A 22,056-nucleotide genomic window follows, 5' to 3' on the forward strand; every position below is an offset into this window, starting at 1 on the left:
AATATAGCCCAATTGAAAAAATAAGCAAAAGACATAGAAATAGAAACCCTGTGATTGTATTTAAACAGCAGATCTTAATTAGATAAAAAAATATCACGCGAACCATGCAATCACAAAAAAATGAAAATATAATGAAAACGGTACATTTATAACCAAAACACACAAAAATATGTTGATTATGTTGAAATCCAAAACTAATAAAATTGTCTTTCAGTTTAGCATAAACCCAACCAAATATACTTTTCTGCTGTGATTTTTATACTCAATTGGCTCACAAACATTGCTCAAAAAAGAATTCACCAAAACTATGATTTCAATATCAAAACGTGGTTTTTGGGAAAGAGGGTGCGAAATTTTAACAGAAAATCACCCAAATTTCCAAAAAACCTTCATAACTTTTTTCCCTTATTTCCAATCACTTTGCGTGCTTTAGGAAAAATGTTCCCTGGATCATTTCTCATAAGAAATAATATGATCTGAATCATAAATCATGTCCATGTGGACTTATAACAACACAAAATAGAAATTGGCAAAATTTCTTCCCATAGAAAAAAAAAATCGAAAACTTCAAAAGACGATAACTCTACTCTTTCCCGATCAAAGATTTTCGTTCCCCCTGCAAATGTAAGTGGATGTTCCAATCTTTAATATGTAATTGATAGTTTTTTTTGCTCTTTCTATCCCCCAAAAAGACCCCGTGTTGTAGGATTTAATAAGAACTTTTCAGAAAAAAATGATAGACGTGAAGAAATTCAAATTTTCTTTTATTTTTTTATGTCCAAAAATTTAATTCCCAAAATATGTTTATTTTGAAATTTTCGTTTTTTTAATATCTTTTATAGGACTAACATGACATTTTATGAGTCATAATGCGTGGTAAGGATAAATCTTATTAATTTGATGTGGGTTTTTTTTTTAAATAGTGTGTTTTTTTGGGAAAATATCGACACAAATATCTGGCGAACAAAATTATTAAAAATCATTGTTAAAGCAAAATTGAATTTTCAATCGGAAAGTGCTTTAAATTACTTTTTAAACATTTTGCCCATAAAATCTAGACCTTCTAGAAATCAATTTTTAAGTTACAAAAAATTATTCAAAAAAAAAACAACAACAAACAAATTGCCTTGCATCATTTTTCCGGTTTAGTCCTCATGCATACCTACAACTTTACGGAAGTCACTGAATCGATCAAAAATTTGTTCAAAATGTACAGTTTTTTTTTTAATTTTCAAATATTTTTTTCATGCACAGCTGCCAAACTTGAATGGAACATGATATGGACTAACTGATAATGCAAAATAACTTCTTTGGACATACGGTAGGTACCTAAAAAGTTTAATCAGGATTACAAAATTTAAAAAAAAATGGAAGGCCGATATCGCTGAAGCATTCGATGAAGTTCAAACATGATTGGTTTTTTGCTTCTGCATCGTTTAGAAGGTCAAATTTTAAATTCATTCAGAATATCTAGAGTTTTTTTAAAAGGTCCTATTAACACATAGAACACAGTAGCCTATAGGACCATTGAAAAAACTCTAGATACGTTCTTCAAAAAAGCATTAAAACCAGACTGGTGGCAAGCTTGTCAAAAAGTGAACCTCACTTTTGACAGTCCATATAGGGTGAATGCTCCACAAACTGGTTGCACAAAATAGGGTATACAGGCCATTTATAAGTAAATTTGAAAATAATTTTATTTAATATTTAGGTTTGTTATTTGAAATTGTTATTTATTGTCTAGTTATTTTTTTTTGTTAAGACCGAGCCATGCGGTAAGGCTTCCGCCTCGCAAATTGGAGTTCAGAACCCGGTGCGGACCAACATAGCTGGTGATCGTTTTTCTTCTGGATACGATTTCTAAGTAAAGGAAAGGTAGTTTATCGTCACAAGCTGTACATTATCTTCTTGGAATATTGACATTTAACCTCATTTAACACTAAAATATGTTAATAAAGTTTACATTAAAAAATGTGAACCATTGATTTCGTCCTCAAAATGCTGGATAATATTTTATTTTTTCTAGTTATTTATTTTTCGACAAAACATATTCAAAATTATTCATCAAAAACACAATTTGAAATATTTTTTCACAAAAAAAAACTTATTTTCAATTGCACATTTGCTGGTTCTTTACCCTATATTTAGCGTCAGAGGGGTAAAGCGACCAAATAGCGGGGTCCACGGTCCAACCAATGTGAGTATCGCGGCCCATACATACAATTTGACAATCTTGCCATCAGGCTGATTAAAACCGTCCAATATCACACCAACTTACAGCAGTAACCAGCTGTAGACTACAAGACGAAATAACACGCCGACAAACAACATCAGCAACATCAACACAGACTGCCGCGTGTTGGTTCGTCGGGTGGTGATCCCGGGCTACACTGTGCACGTGCACGTGAGCTAGAACAATATTTGGACAAGAAAATGGGTGATGAAAAAGATGGTCAAGGGGGGGTGCACTCCCCGCTGAAGGGTAGAGAGGATTAGGAGGACAACGCAGACACACAGGCTCACATTTCATCCTGGCGCTTTTATTGTGTAGCCAAATTCTTCGGAGGGTGTATTTGTGGATTTGTGTGTGTGTCTAAAGCCGATTTTGTAGCGCAGCTTTGAGCAATAAACTTTGATCCCAATTGTATAAGTGCGTGCGTGTGAAGGGATGAAAGAAATGGTTTGAGTGTAAATCAGGGCACGAAATGGGGCTATAGCATTGGAAACATTATTGCACAAAGCTAGATCAATGGATTTTGGGGAAGTTTGTTTCTGGGGCTTTGATTGTGATACATTGCTCATATACCTTTAAAGGATTTTGCAGTACTTAGGTCTTTTATTTATTTGACTTAATTATTTACTAACAGAGCACAACCTCATTTTTTCAAGTCCTAACAGACCCTGCAAACAAAAAAAAATCGGTGGCCCTTGAAAAAAAAGCTCGTAAAAAATTGCAATAAAAAACTTTCGGCATCCGTTTGGGGCTCGTCCCTGCTCTTTATTTGAATGCTTTCTCCCGAATGGTCCTATCCTGACGCAGCTGGGACCTCATCCCATTCTCCGTATCTCTTGTGCAGATCCGGGATGATGCTGGACGGATGTGGTCCGGTTTGGGAAATAAAGAAAGCATAAAAAGGACTTTCTTTTTGCTTACACATTTTTTTTGTTTCTAATGTACTCATCTCGCGGCAGAACTCGTGATTTTGGAGGAGGTCGCGGAAGATTCGTGTGCCTTTCCATTTTGTTGCGTAAGAGCGTAGGTTTTAAGTGCTTCGAGATCAAGGAAGGTAAATGTTTAAACAGTAGGTGCTTTAATGTTTAATTGAGTTCTTTTAAGAAGGTTCTTTTGTAGATAAGGTCAAACAGTGGTATAAATATAATTTACCATTTTTTCTTGTTTTTGGGCGTTTCATGACTTCTATTGACATATCGTTGCCATCACTCGCCCATACAAATTTGTTCAGATGGACGCTATAATTAATTAAACAACTCGACTTTTTTTAAGTTGATATTAGTAAATGCTTCAGTTTTGTCAAGGAATATAAGATTTATAAAAATATATTTTAAAATCTTCCCCAAAACTTCAAATTTGAAGCGAAAAATTTGCTAAAATAACATGTTCAGCAAACACAGTCGTTAAATGACACCCCACTCCCCTCGCCGTGAAAAGCGCCATCCTTGTCGGAAAAACTTTGCACGTGTCCAATTCCGTGTCGGTCGTAAAAGTGAACAACGGCAGACGATACGAAAATCGAAATAAAAGCAAGAGCAGTGGTATTATTTGTTCCTCCCACTCAAGGTGGAACACAGAAACAAAAATGGCTTCATCATTTATGAGCTTCTAAACGAACGCTGATAGGAATCAATCCCCGTGGCGTGTTTCTTTTACTGCCCACCGGGCGTCTGTTGTCGTAAAGTTTGAAGGTGATTTTATTGTAAATTTTGGTGGTTTGAGAAGCCTAGATTTGTAAAATTTTGATTCATCTAATTTATTTAATTTAACAACATTTTCAGAATTGCTAATTTACTTTGAAATCAAAACCCTTGATAACATATTCACCGGAAAATGTCTTCGCGTGTGAAGATGTCCCGTATGTCTGCGACAGCATATCTGACAGTTTCAATTGACCACAAGGCCGACAAGGTTTATTATTTATTCAGACTGTTTTCCGTTTGCTTGTGCTGTCGGCTCAGCGAGCAGCGCGCTTTGATGACAACTGCCAGAAAGAGACCCTTGGAGGAACCCCTGCACTATGGGAAGTCACCGTTGGAGGCTAAGTGGAGTTTACCGTTTGAGTTGGTCGGTTTTCAGGAGACACAGTTTGAAGTCGGTTAATTTTGAATGAAGTTGAAATGTTGCAATACGTGGGCGAAGGTAAAATTGATTTTTGGTTAAAATAAGATTAACGTGTCAGTTACATGAACATGAGTCTATGGTTGTTGATCTTTTCTATTTGATACATCTTATTCTATTAATGGTTTTCTACAGTATCTTGAATCTACGTACTTTGATGCTCTTCTTTCATCAATGCCCTCTTTAGCTCGAAAAAAATATCTTCCTCGATGGTCCCTTGCATGGTATTACTTCCAAAATGTCCTCCATTTATCAATACTCAATACAGCTCTTTGAAAGGCTTTGACATTAATGTTGCATAGTTTTTTAACTGATGTTTCTCTTTCTCGATGACCTGCGATATTGATATCGACTGTAGTTATTTTTCTGCAGATAATAATAAGACAGGTTCAGTACATTTTTTAAATAAGCTTGAGCATGGTTGACTGCCAAAGGAGTTAATACTCCGTTATTAGCAGATCAGCTGAAGTTAAACACTGAATCAAAATGATCAGTTGGAGCCCTATTTAATTGGCCAAGTTCATCCAGGGTACCTTAAAACGGGGTGACTTTGATAGGTTTGAGATTTTTCCGCAAAATGAAGAGTACAAATTAAATACGTACGGAATACGTTTGGAATCATACTGACCGTGGTAGATAAGGGCTCAAAGTACCTCAAAAAGAACTTTTCTTAAAATGTTGAAAAGTGTAAAAAGTTAGTTAACTATAATTAAGAAAATGTTTAATAGCATGAATAAAATCTTCTCAAAGTGTCATGTTTTTACCAACGAACATGATTTTGAATCGGAAAACGGAATACATTTTCGGATTCTTTGGACAATTTTCCTCCAGGAAAAAGTAAAATAAGTTTGTAAATAATAAATAATGGGTGATTTTGAAACATAATTTTAAAAAATCTCAAAAATTATAGCCAATTTCAGTTGAACAAATTTCAGATAAATTGTGAAATATTGTGATTATTTGTGCATAAAATCAAGTATTGAATGCAATATAAATCAATAAATTTATGATCATTATTATTTTTTCAATTCAATTAGTTTTTATTAGTAAATAATCAATTCACAATTTCGTAATTCTTATAACCTAATAGAGTTTTGGAGTACCTTTCAACTATGATTTGTACTATAGTTCATTTTGATGTAATTGGATATTCTAACAATGGATTTGCCAACAGAAGGAAACAATATTTTAAAAAAACCTTCTAAATTTGCTAAGGAAAAGGATAGAGATAGAAAAGCTTAAAACTAGATCACAGTTTGTTTTGTCTTTTGACGTCGAAAAACTTCGCTGCACAAGGCAGCTTATCCGTTGTAGATATACTTCATCATAAGCTCACTCAGAGCTTGGAATTGTTCTGCCTTGTTCCGGCAGGCACGAAAGCGCGTGAGCATCTCTCCAGCAAGAGCGAAAAACTCGGGAAGCGTGAAGAGATCATCTCCGGTAACGTCTGCTTGTCCCGGTGAAGTACCGCTCCCAGAAGCGGCTACTCTAGCGTACGAACCTCCCCAACCGGGAGGGAACGCTGGGTTGGTCGATGGAACCGCTCCACCGCCAGCTGCTGCAGCGTTCGTGCTCGAAGTCTTTGGAGGTTGGCGGGACGCTGGCGCTTTCTTCTTCTTGTCCTGCTCCTCGAGGTACTTTTTCCGCGCGGCACAGCCACGGAAATTCGCCGTGTGGTTTCCACCACAGTTCGCGCACTTGACGCGCGCTTTGTGCTGCTGGGCGTTTTCCCCAGCTGGTCTTTCCGCGGAAGATTGCACCTTTCGGTGAAGTGGGTCTCACCGCACTTAACGCACCGGGGCGGAAGATTACAGTTTCTTGAACCGTGTCCGAATTTTTGACAGCGGTGGCATTGCGCTGCGTCGGTCGGATTCTTCGTGTAGAATCGCCACGTCACGAAGAAGCCGTCCAGTGCTTTGATCTGCCGTAGGTCCTGGATTTTGACCGACCCACGATCGAAGTACAGGAGGTACAATGTGTACGTACCTGTCACCGTTGTCGATTTCGAGAGCACCTTAACCTCTCGAGGTTTAACCTTGACGCCCGACAGGTGTTCTTCCAGGTCGGAGATCGGGCGGTCCGGATATCCCTGAAGGACGATCTTCACTGGGACCTTCTCTGCTGGGTCAAATGTGAAGAATTTGAAGTTTCGCAACTTCAACTTCTTCACTACCAAGTCGAAATTCTGTTTTTTATGCGTAATCACTTGCACAGAAGTTTTGCTAATTTTGAGACAATATTGGAGTCCCTCAAGCAACTCGTCAACATCGTCCGCCAACGTATCCAAAACAAAAATTGGAGGTGGTCGTCGTTCCTTCGGAGAGTTACACTTTTTCTGCTTTCCTTGCTTGCGCGCAAGTTCATCATCGTCATCGTCGTCGCCAGCACTGCTGCTGTCACTGGCGGTGTTGTTTTCTTCTCCACTCAGCATCTCAAATTCGTTGCTGGTGGGAACGTTGGAAGTGGTTGCTGTCGTAGTGCTGGTGGACTGCTGCTGCTGCTGCTGGTCGGAGGTACTTCCGGATGCCCGGGTCGATTGTCTCGTCCGTACTGGGGACTCACGTGGACGGTATGACACGTGTAAAAAAAGAAGGATCGGTGACGTCACCGGGCACGCTCCCGTGCGCGATGGCGGTCGATGCGGCGTTGGTATGTTTACCTTTCTGCACTCTGCCGGTAGATGAACTTCGCGGGTTTTTCGAGGCCGCACTCGAACTGCCACGGCCACGGCCGGCCCTTGGCATGCTGGAGCAGCAAACTCGCGGGTAAACACTGTTAATTACGGCGAAAGAATCGAAAAGTTTGAGGAGCTCCGAACAGTTGACTGTTGCTGGCTGGTGTTGCCAGTCCCGATGTGATCATTATTATATTTAACAAATTTCCGGCAAAATTCCAACCCCAGAATTTAAACTAAATTTTATTAACGTAACTATTTTCTAAACTTTATTGAATACACTTTTTCTTTTCAAAAACAGTGCAAAGACTTTGTGTGGCCTATCCCTGTACATTTTAATTTAAATAATAATCTTAAGAAGAACCTTACCAGTTGGAAAATATTCCAAAAATAAATTGAAATCCTATCAAAGTCAACCCGGTTTACGGTACTTGAATTTGCAGACTCTTTCGATCAATGATAATATAGAATGGACTTATTATTCAGCATAAGGTTGAATCATTTTGATCATTTTACATATTGTGGATTTATTTCCACGATGCCATGCCTTCCGATTAACTATGATTTAGGAAGGACTTCTAGAATACACAGAAAAAGGACAGAACTAGTGCGTCCATCCCGGGTGTTCCCGGGATTTTTCCAAAACCGGGAATTCCCGAATCCCGGGAATTTTCATAATTTGTCCCGGGAATTCCCGAAATTGAAAAAAAAAATCAAATTTTGGTCTGAAAATTCAAATTTTGTTGTAGAAATAGATGAACCGTAAAATACATAGTAATCGATACGCACTTTAAAGCATTAAAATTTATGTTCGAATATATCAGCTTTAATTTGACTAATAAGGGAAAATTGATTATAATTTAGTCATAGATCCGCAAAATACCTGGCGCAATAAACATTTTCTATTTAATTTTACGTATTTTTGAAGACTATTTATCATATTTATATTTATGATATTAAAATTGAAAATTATCATCTTAAATTATTTTTCATCAAATTCCGGATTTTGGGGCAAATAACAAAATAAGACAGCTATTTAAGAAAAAAAAATTGCATCGTGTTTTGATTAACTTTGGTTAAAACAGGAACAGAAAAAAAATTTAGAACACCGATTTCCAGATGTATTGCTCTGAAATCTCCTGTACCTTTTCAGCCTGTATTTCTGATTTTCCCTAGTTGACGGTAGTAACTTAAAAAGAATTATTAAAATATGTTTTATATAAAATAAAACATTCAACAGTTATCTAAAATTTTGCATTGACTGTTTTTTTTTTAAATATGAATGAGCTTATAGGACATTTAAAAAAAAAACTCTTGTTTTGTTGTCGCTTCTCGTTTTTGTAGATATTTTCAAAGAAATTTGTCTAGCTTTTCTAGTTGTGGCATATATTAAAATATATAGAACAAATTTATTTATAAAACACTTATTTAATTTGAATGACATTGAAAATTTAAATTTGAACTTTTGAAACTTTTAAAAAATTTACCAAATCTTTTTAGAAAATATTTGGGTTCAAATTTGCGCTCAATGATCGGAAATTATGTATCAAAGTTTTGTTTTAAAGTAGAATTACTAAACGCGCAACAATTCATAAGTTGAAACCAATCTCCAAGAGTTGAATCGAAAAAGATAAAAAGATCCGGATCGTGATTATGGCCACAAGTTTCATTCGACGACCTTGTCTCGTTTGCATTTAAACGACCCGTCTTTCGTTCCTGCCAGCGGACTGGAAAATTATTTCCGGTTACGGTCTTGATGAATTTCTGTGTAACTACCACATGGAAAGAAGTCTTACCTTTGCACACTACTCCCTTAATGATCCTGTAATTCACATTGAGGAAGAAGGCTTACAGACTGAAACGGATTGCGACCACATCACTAGTTCTTCAGCTATAAAAGCAAGGTCAAGGTGTGCTCTCTATAGCTGATGTCAAGGGCAATTGAGTCCGTTTGGTGTTCATGAAAATTCGTCCTTTTGCAAGGATTAGCAGTCTAGTTTTTTTTAAACTGAATTTGTTTACTTTTTATCTAAATATTTCTTAATAAATGCATCCCTAAAGTCACTGAATAAAACATCACCTTTATTTCCAAGAAAATTTGTTTATTTCAACAAAACTTCCTAATCAAGCCCGTATAATGACAAATACCACCAAAATTTGTCACGTGTCCTCACACGAGCTTATGCCTCATTGTTCATCTGAATGGCCGTTTCGCAATCCTTTCGTGCTCGAAAAGTACCCCTACCGGAAAGCTCTGTCCAAAATCCCCACTTTGTTGCCCTAAATAACTAATTAGCATACCTAAATCATCTTGAAGGGCGACGAGTTGCCCTATGTTTGCCCCAAGAGCACATCTCTGTGTATAAATGTAGGATTTTCCCCGGGAAAGCCGGGGGAAGTTCACCATAAAGATGCTAATCTCCGTGTCTCATTCCCTGAGTCTGCCGCCCGAGACGACGATGGCACGTGGGCAAAAGTATCAACGTGGGAGAATTCGACATAATATTAAGCATTCGGGATATTTCAGTTGTCACTCCTTATCACGTTGCGCCAGCTGCTATCGTAGCGAATTCTGGACCATTTCTCGGCCTTTTTTTGTTGCTGCTCATCAAATTTCATCCCAAAGCCAGATTCCTCTCATATTTTGCCCCTGCTTCAGATAGATTTCCATTTCGAGTCGAGCGCGCTGAGTGTGAGCGCTCCTTGATTAGGGGAGAGTGGGGAGACTTGATCCCCTTTTTTTGTATCGCACATAACTCTGTCAATTTCTCACAAAACTATAAACTTTTTGCATGAATTGAAAGCTTAAACATTCATCTATGTTTGGCTAATAAGGATATTTCATCAGATGAACTCTTCGAATCATGCCAAGCGTTTTAAAAAAATATTGTTAACCGGCATTTTAAAAATGTTAGGGGTAACTTGATCCCCCTTTCAACATTTTGAAGAAATCTTAAGCTAAATGTTTCTTATTCATCCAAACTTTTAATTTTCTATAAGTTACAGCAATTTCACATAAAACCTGTACGTTTGTGTTCAAAATATAACAAGTTTATTATGTTAAATATTTAAAAACTTAAAATTTTCTTTTTTAGACCAAAATTGAGCATGTTTACAAAAGCTGGTCATTTTTTTTACAAAAGTTTTGAAAAATGGTTCAAACTGCAGTAAGTTATGTACAACTATACTAAAGGAAACTATGTATGAAAACCCAGCTCAATTAATTAATGTTGAGGCTGATTCCAGTGACTGTAAAAAGGCAGGGATCAAGTCTCCCTAAACGCACTTTTTTAAACAATTGATTGTAAAAATAGTGTGACGATAAATTTAACATCAAATGCGTAAGGGTTTTGGAGTTGATAAGTTTATCAAACAATTCATGTATAAAAAATATTTTTTTTAATAATTTTTGAGTGTTTTCTATACATATCAATACAAAGAAAAAAAGATCTCTTGGAAGTTTTTTGCAGCTCGTTTTAGAAAAATGTGTGTAACTGAATCTAAACATTTTTTCATTTTTTTCTTTGTTTTCTACCATGAGTTTTAGTTAATTTCGCACAACTTTCTAGAACAAATCTAATTGTTTTACCCACATGCTGACGAGATACAGGCTTGGGATCAAGTGTCCCCGGGGATCAAGTCTCCCCACTCTCCCCTAATGTTTGTGCAGCATATTTGGAGAATCGGGAAGAATATAGATGAAAGTTTTGTGCAAATGTGTGCATGTGAGAGAGTGTGTGGGTGTGTGTCAAAGATTGAAGGGTGAATTTCTTCGAAGGTAGCATTTTCATTTTGGCAGAGTGACAGCTGTCGGGCCTTGATATGATGGAATTATTGAAATGTCCTGAAATATAAACATGAGGAGAATTTTTGAGGAAGTTGATGTTGGAAGAGTTGCAGATGCAGATGAGACGCAAAATAAAAAAAACGTTCCCCAAATGTATCAATATCTACCATCAAAAACCCAACGATATTAACGACAAATATAAATATTGTAAAACAAAACATCATCAATTTGAATTAAATAATAGTAAGTTATATGAAAATAACAAACCAATAATTTGTTCTAATTTTGGAAGTTGGAATTTTTACACTTTTTCATGATTTTGTTCTGGGTTGAAACAATTTTTATTCAATTTTCATCAATTTAAGCAACTTTCTTACATTTCAATTCTATTTTTTAACATTTTCAAAGATGTATTTTTTATATGAATGAAATTTTATCCATGCATTTCCTAGTAAAATCGTCAATGATTTTTTAAAGCAAACCCTATAACTTTTTTTAGTAAGAAAGGCAAAAAGGTTTATAGCATAGCATAGCATAGCATTACGGGTCTGCACCACGCTGTAGAGGGTGTCACAATGGTCAATTCAATATTCTTAGACCATTTGATTACTGCCCGGTACATCCAAAAATTGAAAGAAATTGGAAATTAAAAACACATATTTTGAGGATTCAACATCTAGTCATAAAAAGTAAAATAACATTATTCGGGATACTTTTCCGTGTACTTTTTTTTGCCGAGACGCCTTATCGGTCAGAAAATTCCTTGTAAAGATACAGATTCTCGAACAAAGCACAATCCGGGAGAGTGGGGAGACTTGCTCCCCTTTTTGTATCGCACATAACACTCTTAATTTCTCACAAAACTATGAACTTTTTGCATGAATTGAAAGCATTATCATTCAACTATCTGGCTTATATATTTGGCTGATAAAGGTTTTTAAACAGATGAACTCTTCGAGTCATGCTAAGCGCGTTAAACATATTTTAAACCGGCATTTTTAAAATGATGGGGGTAATTTGGTCCCCCTTTCAACATTTTGAAGAAATCGTATGCATAATGTTGCTTATTCATCCAAACTATTGATTTTCTATCAGTTACAACAATTTCATATAAAGCCTGAACGTTTTTGATGAATATATAACAAGTTTATAATGTAAAATATTTAAATTTCTTAAATATTCTTTTTTTTTTTGCAATTCCGTCATTAAACTTCTTATTTTTCCTGTCATTTTCGAACGTCGAAACGGTATACTTTTCTCTACCAAAAATAACAGAAGGGAAAATTAATACCTTTCAAAACCAGTGCTTAAAAGTTGAACTAGTATCGAAATAGTAGTTTTTGCAATTCCGTCGTGAAACTACTTACTTTTCCTGTCATTCTTGGACGACGAAATAGCCTACTTTTCTGTACCAAAAAAAAAACAGAATCGAATAGCAACACTTTTCAAAATAAATGCTGAAAAGTTCTACTTTTCAGCACTGAAATGGGTGCTGAAAAGTTGAACTTTTCAGCACTTGTTTCGAAAAGTAACACTTTTCAAATTTTTTTTGATTCAAACGATTTATTGACAAAATACATGAAAATTGGACATAAAATTTCACTCAGTGTGTGTTTTTTGGAATTGCAAAACATGTTGTATGGAACTCGTTGCAAAACTTGATTTTTTCAGCACTCTTCGTATTTATCCAACTCGGTGAACCTCGTTGGATAAATATACGACTCGTGCTGAAAAAATCCTCTTTTTGCAACTTGTTGCATAATAGTAATAGTAGTAATCGCGATAACTCGTGATGTTTATAAGCAAACCCCTTATGTCTGTATATCAAAATTTTTGTAATTGTCTGCTCTACAACTTTGTAGAACATTGTTACACTCTAAAAAATAACCCTGCAAATTTAGAAAAAAACACGAAATTTTAAAATGAAAAATTTTGTTCTAAATGAAAAAATCAAGGGTTTCCAGAAGCGTTTATTACTTGCCAGTCTGCTAATTAATTACTCAAATTACTGGTCCAAAATGATTAATTACATAAATTACTTAATTACTTTTCACTACGATAAAAAAATTAATTTAAATTTAAGTATTCATTTCTACGGTTCTAAACTAAATTATTTATAAATAGCACATTCGATAGCTCTTTCAAAAATTATACTATTTTTTTACCAATCTGGATATTGGAATTTCACGTATAATTTTTATTGAAATTAGCTACAGGCGATCAAAAGTCAAAAGCTCCCAACGAATACAACCAAATCTCGGAGCGTATGGTGGTGTGTCCCCACGCTTCTTCCTCCCCTGTCGATTCAGAATTGTGTTGTTGTTCGAACATTCAGTGCTCAAACTCAACCCAATTACGAGTTATCTCTGCGATATGGCTTTACGCAGTAGGCCTGGCCGGTTTAACGCTTGTGATGTTTCAATGCATTCTAATGCAATGGTGCACTGCAAATGTTAATAAATGACAAGAAGAGTACTAGGCGTCATCTAACCTAAGGCACTCTCCAGGATCCCTTCGGAAGATTGGCTGCGCTAGGGTCTGATTAGATTAGATTAGATTGAAATTTGGAATTGTTTTATTTTATTATAAAATTGACATTAGTATTGACCTACAATTTTCAGGGAAAAAAATAAGAAACTTAATTGATATGAACAATAATATTTGTTTTATGGCCAATTTAACCTGTTCATTATCTGATTCGAAATTCCATTATGTTTCATGTTTCAATCAACCGAAGATTTATCAATCAACAGCAAAAGAAGATTGTCTAAGTTGACTTAGGTTTTTGAGGTCGTGTTTGTCATAAAAGCAAAAAAAAAATACTGTACTGTTTTACTTCAATAAAAATTAATTTTAATATAATTAATTATTAATTTGAAATTGTTTTCAGTTTATTGCAAGTCGAATGCCATTAAAACATAGAAGTTGTTTGAAAAAACGATCCCTGATTTTTCGAGCCAAACGTAAACTTTGACAAATATTTGCAGCGGCTCTTCATGAAAATTGTGAAATTCATCAAAACAACGTTTAGTTTTAAAATATTTTTCAAGCATTGGTTTGACATAACTCTGCATGTTTTTTTTTCTCAAGCAAATTAAAAAAATCCGTTACTGAAAATACGGATCATGTGAAACGTGACATTTACATTGGATTTAATTTCTGTACCTGAATATTAGTCGATTTTAATTTCATTGAGTTTGATTTTTAACACTGAAACAATTTCTGCAGATCATGAAAAAATGTAAAAAAATATATTTTTATTTTTATTGATTATTAAATGGCTATCACTTGAAAATTCTGTTTTTGTCAATGATAATTAAGTACATTTTGGTTTTTAATATTTCATCCAGAAAAACATATTTATATAATAAAATTATAAAAATGAATAGATTTCGGATTCACAAAACATTTTTCACTGGGTAATATACCATGGCATTGCCTTTTGTTGTCAATCAGCTTCGATAAACAACATGATAAAAATAAATTTTAGGAGAGTTTTAGGAGAGAACTGTGGTGAATCAGGCCTTCTTCATACAGAACTAGCCTTTTTAATCTTTATGTTTCACTCTTATTTGAAATTAATTAAATACTGTTATAATAGATTATATATAAAAAGTAAATAGTTTCGTTGATGAAGTACAATTTAAAAAAATCAATTTCTTTTATAACTCAAAACTTACTTTAATTACCAATTAATTACTTTAAATTACTCTAACTACCATAAGTTACTAAGTAATTAAAGAATAACCTAATTACCAGCTGAAAATCAAAGTAATTATTAATTACTTGCCAGTCTAAGGCCTTGCTGGAAACCCTTGGAAAAAATGACCCTTCTGGGACAATGTAGATTCAAAAAGTACATTAAATTTCCCATAAAATGACATGTTCCAAAATTTTTTACAGTCGAGTAACGGAAATGGGGAGAATTTTTAAAACTTTTTTAGTGTTTTTTTCGATGAAAAATACGTTTATTCGGAATTCTGAGTACGCCATCAAATCGGGCGTCTAATTTTACATAAAAGTCCCTTTGACACCAAATCTCTATCTCATCACCGATTCAGGCAGCAAATTATTGAAAAAACACCTCTTTTTCACATGTTCAAAAATGGAAGGGGTCGTACCGCCCCTCCGTCACGAGATATCAAAAAACGGACCTCGGATTCGTGATCAGGGACAAAAGTTACACCTTAGGACAAAGTTTCACGTAAATCGAAGAGGGGTCGGGGCAACTGCTGTGGAGTTGGCGGAGAATTACCCATATACCAAAAGATGCGCAAGGATCTGTCAAATACGTCAGTGGTGTTTAAAATAAACGCTTTAGTGGCCAAAATGCCTCAAAAATGGACATTTTTGAAAAAAATATTTTTTAACGGATTAAATCCCATTGAAAATAGAAGGGCGGATCGCCAGCTCATGTTACGTACAAAAAACAATCCACTTTAACGACCCCCAGGTCTTTTGTGGTCTCTGTTGCAAGTTTCTGCTCATTTCTAGGCGTCCAAAGGTTATATGTGGTGAGCAGCGATGGAATAATCATCATCAAAAGAAAATCATTGGATGTTCATCAAGAACAAAAAATCGAAGAGAGCATGCTCTCCTCTCTCGCGCATGAAAGCTCAGTATAAAGAATCTAAAAAAATCATCATCTTGATTTTTCGGCGGAACATCTTTTTCACTCCGGGAGCGAATGACCCATAGGGTTAAAGTTCCCCCAATAAAATCAACAACAACAACAACAACATCTTTTTCACTACTACACTTGCAACGTTAACGTTACACGTCGAAAAATTACCTGTCATATTTTGTAGATGGGGAATGTGTGTAAACAAAGTGAAAAAAAAAAATTAAGTGGTGTTGACAAGGAAATTCCTAAAAAATCATCAGCAGATTGTTTCTGGGAGAATTTCGGGAGCGTTTTTCTTTTGCGTGATTTGCCTCCTCTCTCTTTCGTGGGTGAAAAAAGTTCGCAAGCGAAATTGATTGTTTTGCGATTATTCCATCCCTGGTGGTGAGTCACCCAAAACCTCTTTTACGCAAATGGATCGATGTTTTACTTCCCCATCCGAAATAAGGCCAGGAGGATAAGGCGGAAATCGAACCCGCGCCCCATAGCAACTTAGGGATCGACAGCCGAAGCCGCCAACCACCACCTGTTACGTCCAATCAAGCTCATATTTGGGATTTGGGTTCAGTATGTCCACCGGAAAAAAAACTCCTGAATGCCCGCGAAAAAGTCATTTTTGTTACACTCTAGTGTCCATAAAACTGAAAAAAACATGTATACTTTCACTCCGGTTTCATCGCGATAGGACTTCAAGTGATGATGATCATTCCCGTAACGGCTCACAAATCCTGCGTTTCAACGGGCCCGTAAACCCGTCTATCGTCAGTAAATTAAGAGTCACATTTCAGCACACTCTCGCTGGTCGCAAGTTCAAGTCTCGTCACCGTCGATGGCCGCCATATAACTCGAGTGGGTTGCACGCACACACCCACTTGTCTTTCCTCTTCTGAGCCGTGAAAGGACACACACACACACACACACACACACACACACACACACACTAACAAACGTATGCTCTTTCTCCCGTTGGAGTGGCATCAACGGATCCGTGAATAATTCAAATGCAATTTCCTGCCCGACTGCACCCATAAAACCCCGGCTCTGGCATCACATGGCTTGGTGTGCTCGGAAAGTGAGCTCTGTTTTTCGTTGCTGCTGAAGAAAAGTGCTTCATGATGAAAAAAAGGGTACAAACTGACCTATCAATCTTGTTGGACGTTGCTGGAACGTTTGTCATCATGGCAGGTGGAACGTAATGTTTTGAAATTTCTGTTAATGCGCTATCAGAATTTGCTATTCTTTTCGTTTTCTGTATTTAAGAAAAAAAAATTCTATATTTTGTTCACACCTGAATTTCAGATAAAATATATTTCACTAATAATGTATAGCTTTCAATAGCACGGATGCACCCAGAACCTATTACCTTCTGCATATTTATCCCAGACTATTTTGTTGTGAGCAAAGATCCGTCCCTCCCACCAGTGTTCCCCTACGGCGGATGGATGCTGCACCAGATATTCGTTGGTTTTGTGGTTCTGAAATGCCCAACGAGTTGCTTGCGTATCTTTTTTCATCTCGGTCTTCCATAGACTATACTGGGTCATCTTGAACGCCGCATAAACCCAGTGGAACACTTGCAGCTCGAAGGTCGTCGACGCCGTGACGTACTCGCGGGTCAGGATGTTCTGAATTACGAAGGGCACGTCATCGCTGGTTTGAGTGGCATTAACCCACGGGTAGAAAATCCTCCAGAAGCCCCCAGAAAGAAATCGTTCCTTTTTTTTGTTCTTCCTGAACCACAGGTCGTGGAACACGGTATGATCGTGCGCGAAAGTATCCAAGATGAACCAGTAACCGCCCGGGTTTGTTCGGTCACCGTCGGCCTTGATGCGCACACAGTTGCTGCTGGTTTTGAACGGAGGATCCGGAACGTCAACCGGGGTCAAATCAGCACAATTGCACTTGCAAAAGTTGTAGTCAATAATTTCGGGGTAGACGTCGTCATTACCTCCGGAAACAAGTGGGAGCGCCAGCGAACAAATTGCCAGTACCACTGTATAACACTTCATGATTCTGTGCTGGTTGGGTGGACTATGGTGATGTTTTAAAGACTTGTTACGGGGATTGCATTTTCAACGGTGTAAAATAATGCCAAGCTTTAATTTGCACGGAACAAACAATTTATAGATATGGAATCTTGTCGCAACTTGCTACAAAATTGTGAAGTTATATTCCGGGATACGGTTTTATGAAAATAGAGCAATTCCAGTTCAAAACAGGAATTTTTCTGGTACTTTTGTACCCGACCATCTCCGATTTCAATGAAACTTTGTAGACATGTTATCCTAGTCCTATACGAGCCATTTTTGTGTATATGGAGCCAATAGTACTCGAAACTAACATTACATTGAAACAAAAATACACGCCACATCTATGAGATTTTTTGATTTTTAAGTGTAAAACTTAAATTTAACGGCGATGTCACGTTTTTTTTTCGTTCAAAATTTTTGAGGAAATAGCCTAAAATATTACCAAAAGACTGACAAAAAATGCAGGGTGGTATGTCTCTCCTAAAAAAATATAAAAATCATTTACTAAAACTGTTTTTTTGAAAAGTGGTCTAAATGTCAAAATTTTCAAAAACCAGTTGTGGGGATCGATTCTCCAAACAGTTTACATAAAAGTCTCCATATTGACCATTGTCCTATGTCCAATCCTTGGGAAGATATAGCGGTTTTAAAAATAAAAATGTTGAAAAAACGGAAAAACGGTTTTTGGCAATTTTTATTTGACAGACTTGATTTTTCAGTCTCGTAAATATTTTTACCGGAAAGCTCGTCCAATTTCCCATAAGTTTGCCTTTGACAGGTTATTTATATCGTTTTTATATTTACGTAAGCAAATTAACTGTCCTGGTTTCTACCACACTGAAAAAAATATTCTATTTTCAGTTGTTAGTAATGCAATTAAGCTTATATCTGTAAGCTTTTACATCCAATTGAAATGCTGTCAAAGGCAAACTTATGGAAAATTGGACGAGCTTTCCGGTAAAAATATTTACGAGACTGAAAAACCAAGTATATATAAATTGCCAAAAACCACAAAAAACGGGTTTATTTTTTTTTAAACCGCTGTATCTTCCCAAGGATTGGACATAGGACAATGGTCAATATGGAGACTTTTATGTAAAATTGTCTGGAGAATCGATCCCCACTACTGGTTTTTAAAAATTTTGACGTTTAGATCACTTTTCAAAAAAAAAAACAGTTTAAGTAAATGATTCTTGTATTTTTTTTTGGGAGAGACATGCCATCCTGCATTTTTCGTCAGTCTTTTGGTAATATTTTAGACTATTTCCACAAAAATTTAAACTAAAAAAATCGTGACATCGCCTTTAATTTTAAGTTTTAGACTTAAAAAACAAAAAATCTCATAGATGTGGCGTGTATTTTTGTTTCAGTGTATTTTTTCAGAAAACCCGTCCAATTTCCTACAAGTTTGTCTTTGACCACTTTTTAATACGACGCAACGGCTTCGAGATACAGTAATTTTTAAATTACAAAATAAAAAAATACTTAAATACCTTACGCCCTTCTCAAATGCTATATTCGAGTACTATTGGCTCCATATACACAAAAATGGCTTATATACCCAAGTAACATTTTTTTCAAGGAGTTCTACAAGATCTCTTCAAGATAGCTACAGCATAGGAGTTTGGACCACGGTAGGATAAAATTCTCTTCAAAACTTCTTCACGAGTTTGGAAGAGTACTTGAAGAGAGTTTTATCCTACCGCGGTCCAAACTGCTATGTTGTAGCTATCTTGAAGAGCTCATGTCGACGTCGTCGTGCTATCTTGTCGCACCCGCCATTTTGACGTTCCGAGAAAAACGCGTTTTAATGTTTGACCTTGAATATTAAAAAACGAGAGCACGCAATGTAAACAATAACAAACACGTTTTGTTTGGCTCACCATTCTGTGCATTGTCCCAAAGTTTGGTTGAAGTTGGTTGCTGGAGTCCCGAGTTATAATTACAAATGTTTACGGTAGTCTAGCTTGTACGTGCGACAAACGCATCCTGACTTTCCTGGCCTGAAATCCTTTGGCCTTTTGTCGCACTTACATCAATTTTCATGGAGTGACAAGATAGCACGACAAGATTGAAACTACTTTCATATATAAAGTGACAAAAATGCACGGAGTTTTTCGGTTTTTGTTGAATATCTCAGGATTGAAATCGAATTTTGGGGATCTGTGAAGGTCAAAAGGTGAGGCATTGTGAGCTGCACAAAATGGCGTTCTTAACTCAATTTGGCCCAAAATGCACGTACGACAAGTTAGCACGATGGCGACGATGTCTAACATGTCTACAAAGTTTCATTGAAATCGGAGAGGGTCGGGTACAAAAGTACCAGAACAATTTCTGATTTGAGCTGGAATTGCTCAATAAAAACCGAGGAAAAATCTACATTTTTACTAAAGCTACGATAACTTAAAAATTTAAGCGATTACCTATACATATTTGGGTATCAAAAGTTGCGTCTTTTGATTACAAACAAGTCGATTTTTTTAAAAATTAACCTCTCATATTTTATAGATTGGAAAAAATCACTAAAACTTAAAAATACTTTAGAAGTCGAACTTTTTTTGAAATAACTGCTTATGTTTAAAAAATGGAAAAAATCACAAATACATTATGGCAAGATTTGTATGCAAATTTTTAAGAATATTGTTCTGGTTGCTCCCCACCGGTGAATTGGCTACCATGCACAACTGTCAGATTTTGATTGGCTGACAAGATCGACGAGAAGGAAAACACGCTGTCATTCTTCTTTCACCACTCGTCGCGATCAGAAGCAAATACACGTTTAGTTTAGTACGCGATCGACTTTTGTTCTCCTCTGGTCTCGTGTCTTGTCGGCCCAGTGCAAGGTCCACTTAAACAAATATTTTAGAAGTTTATTATTATTATTATTATTATTTGTTTCATTTTTTCACATTCGACATTTTGTCCATTTGACCTTATGTCTTTCGACCTTTTGGCATTCGACCGTATATCCATTCGATCTTATGTCCTTCGACCTTTTGTCGCATATCTAAGTTTTCAATAGCCAAAATGAACATCCCAAGGGTCAATCTTGTGCAAAATGTTCCAAATCTCCCCAAAGAAAGGTGCGCATCAACCAGAGCTTTTAGCATTTAAATTTATTTTACGAACATTTCAGCATCTTCAAAACAGTCGAACCATCGATTTTTTTTATTTATACACTCATACCCCGATGGTTTGACACCAACTGTTGTCAAACAAACTGGGTCACTTTTTAGTTTGACACCCCTTTTACACTGAGTTCAAACACACTACTAAACGTTTGATTTGATAGTGTGAGTGAGCGCCGTGTAAAAAGTGATAGTTCGTCACTTTTCAGTTTGACTTTGATCAACCAACGGGGTACAAACTAAAAAAATGTCAAACGAAAAAGTGACCAGCCACTGCGAGTTGAGTGTATCGTCGCTGTCTAGTCGCACGTGCATTTTTGGGCCAGATTGAGTTAAGAACGCCATCTTGTGCAGCTCACAATGCCTCAACTTTTGACCTTGACAGATCGCCAAAATTCGATTTCAATCCTGAGATATTCCGATATAAAACCGAAAAAAACTCCGTGCATTGTTTGTCACCCTTCATATGAAATTCATATTTCAATCTTGTCATGCTATCTTGACACAGCCTGAAAATTGATGAAAGTGCGACAATTGGCCAAAGGGATTTCAGGTCAGAACGCGTTTGACGCACGTACAACCTAGACTACCGTAAACATGTTCAACTATAACTCGGGATTCCGACAACCAAGTACATTCCAAATGTGTTTGTTATTGTTTGCATTGCGTGTTCTCGTTTTTGTTTATCTAAGATCAAACATTAAAACGCGTTTTTTTCGGAACGTCAAAAAGCGACAAACGACAGGATAGCACGACAGCGTCGGTATACAACGTAAAGTTAAGAATGTTTGTGATCTAACATCAAATACATGGCTATTGGAGTGTGTGGTACAAAGTCTCTTTTTATTGTCACCATATTGATGACTAACTTACTGATACATTGCTTTCAGAAGCACGGATGCACCCAAAACATATTACCCTCGCGATACTTATCCCAGAATTTTTTGTCGTGGGCAAAGATCCGTCCCTCCCACCAGTGTTCTCCGACGGCGGACTGATGCTGTATAAGATATTCGTTAGTTTTGTGGTTCTGAAATGTCCACCGTTGGTGTTCCGTGTCCCGTTTCATCTCGGTCTTCCACAGAGCCCTCTCGGTTAACTTGAACGCAGCATACACCCAGCGGAAAATTTGCAGCTCGTACGTAGTCGACGACGTGACGTACTCCCGCGTGAGGATGTTCTGAATCACGAAGGGCACGTTATCGCTGGTGTGACTAGCATTGATCCACGGGTAGTAGATCCTCCAGAAGCCCCCCGATAGGAACCGTTGCTGTTTTTTGTTTTTCTTGAACCACAGATCGTGGAACACGGTGTGATCGTGCGCGAAAGTGTCCAAGATGAACCAGTAACCGCCCGGATTCGCGCGGTCTCCGTTAGCTTTGATGCGCACACAGTTGCTGCTGGATATGAACGGAGGATCCTTGATTTCAAACGGGATCAGATCGGCACAGTTGCACTT

The 22,056-nt window shown here is 36.6% G+C and overlaps 1 protein-coding gene across 3 annotated transcripts in view; it reads left to right on the top strand.

Annotated features, from left to right (window-relative positions):
- LOC6044608 (inactive dipeptidyl peptidase 10) overlaps positions 1 to 22,056 on the top strand; it is a 367,926-nt gene that overhangs the window by 56,277 nt on the left and 289,593 nt on the right. The window contains exon 2 of one of the 3 annotated variants that reach the window (XM_038251316.1): positions 1,255 to 1,321. The exons of the other annotated variants lie outside the window; for them this stretch is intronic. The gene's annotated coding sequence lies outside the window, so the exon portion shown is untranslated. The remainder of the gene's footprint in view (positions 1 to 1,254; positions 1,322 to 22,056) is intronic. 3 annotated transcript variants of the gene reach the window in all.

Source organism: Culex quinquefasciatus, chromosome 2, assembly GCF_015732765.1.
Source record: "Culex quinquefasciatus strain JHB chromosome 2, VPISU_Cqui_1.0_pri_paternal, whole genome shotgun sequence".
Lineage (NCBI taxonomy): Eukaryota > Metazoa > Arthropoda > Insecta > Diptera > Culicidae > Culex > Culex quinquefasciatus.